Genomic DNA, 2280 nt, shown 5'->3' on the forward strand with positions numbered 1-2280 from the left:
AGTAAAGCCTCTATAGTCACACCCCAGTTACACAAATCTGGGTACTGAAGAATCAGAAAGCCAGACAAGTGAGGAACAGCTACAGGGTTGAATCCTGACAGCAGTTCTAGAATTTGTGCCTACCCATAACTGGAGAAAGAATGCAATTGCAAAAGGAGCTAATATTCCATCCAGCCTCAACCTGCTTACCACTGTGGTAGATAATGTCGGAGATCATTCCACCAAAATAAATTGGAACATTCACTAAATAGCGCTGTCTGGAATTTATCATAACTCAGAGCTGGAGATGATTCAGAATTCTCCCCTAGATAGTTCTTCTTACAGAACAGATTTACTAATGTGAACATCACTCTCACAGTTTTAAAAAAGGTAAGGCAATAGGAGAAACTCTTCTTCAGGGACTTATGGGCATTGTAGTTGCTACCAAGAATCTCACCAGCTTTATCCATTATCAAGTAAACAATTAGATGGGAGCATCTGAGCATCTTGTTCAAGACGTGTAAAAAATGGTGTCCTATACCTCTCATCACAAGAACATTATTATGTATCATCATCAAAACAAATATATCATAAGTAAATTTTGGATTCTGTATTCTTCAGTTTATATTATTGACTTTGATGAAGAGAGTGGATTACTTATTAAATTTTTGGGGGAGACTGGAATTGATTGGAATAGCTAATACTCTACAAGACAAAAATGAAATCCAAAATGACTTTGATGAGGTTAGAAAAATGAAGTGAAAATAACAAAATGAAATTTAACAGAGACAAATGTTACTCACATGGAAAATAATGCATAAATATGGAATGTCAGATCTTTGGCTTGGTAATGATTCTTGTAGAAAAGATATTGAAATAATAATCATTGCAAATCAATTATAAATCAGCATTATATTTGCAAATGAGGCAAATATGTTAAAATTTAGTTTCAAATTACGAGAAGTCTTACTTTCATTTCTTTCTTCATTGTCCCGATGCCACCTTATATATACTTTGTCCACTTCTGAATACCATGTTTTAAGAAGGGTTAGGAAACACTGGACTAAGTTCAGGGGGGAAATGAGGATTATCAGGAAATTAACATTTAAGATTTATGAAATAAGATTGAAAGAAGCTTTAAAAAAAAGCTATATGATAGCAGTTCAAGGCCTACTCTTTCATTCTTGAGGGCAGTATATGGAAAAACCAGCATTTAAGTTACAAGAAGGCAGATTCCAAATGAATATTGGAAGATATTTCCTAATAATATGTTTGACAACGGAGTCAACTATCCAGAGCCAGGGTAGATTCTGAATTGGATGTGTTTAAACAGAAGCCAATTACCTGTAGGTTGTTTTAAGTGGAATTCATACACTGAGCAGGAGCTAAGACTTCATTGTCTCATCATTTCCTCAACTTTGGCAATTTTATGATATGTGGATTCCAATTCCCGAATTCCCCAGCCAGAATTCTGTGAGTTGAAATCCATATATCTTTAAAGTTGCTGAGGTGGGGAAACACTGGTCTAAATGGTCCCTTTCAACTTAGCGAGTCTATTATCCTAAATCAATAAAGTGCATGCTAATCAGGTAGAATAATATTACCATCAACTCATGCTATTGCTACTTTGAAGTGAAATTATCAATCATGATTCATTATTCACCCACATATAGTGTTATGAGACATACAGTATATTTTATATGACTTACTGCAGGATCAATTTTTTCCCAGGCCTCTAAATAATTATTGATTTAACTGATCATTTCATGTGTTTGGAAATTTATATTAAAAGGATAGTAATAGAAACTAGCCCTAATCATAGATATTTGCAATGCTTTGCCCTGCCCATGTCAACCAAAAACTCCTAAGATAGAGCTCAAAGAGGTTGTTTTGTATTTGGCACAAGGGAAATAAAGTGATCCTACATATTGATGATCTGTAAGGGTTTTTATTATCCTATTAAAAATGGAGATCTCACCAATGAAGTGACAAGAGGCTAAAAATAGAATTGTGCTCATACAACTTGCAGAACAGAATAACAGAGTTGGAAGGGAATTTGGAGGTCTTCTAGTCCAACCCCCTGCTCAAACAGGAGACCCTATTCCATTTCAGACAAATGGTTGTCCAATCTGTACTTAAAAACTTCCACTCCTGCAGCACCTACAACTTCTAGAAGCAAATTGTTCCACTGATTGTTTTAACTGTCAGGAATTTTCTCCCTAGTTCTAGGTTGGTTCTCTCCTTGATTAATTTCCATCCATTGTTTCTTGTCCTGGCTTCAAGTGCTTTGGAGAATAGTTT

Source organism: Natrix helvetica, assembly GCF_964273705.1.
Source record: "Natrix helvetica genome assembly, chromosome: 2".
Taxonomy (NCBI): domain Eukaryota; kingdom Metazoa; phylum Chordata; class Lepidosauria; order Squamata; family Natricidae; genus Natrix; species Natrix helvetica.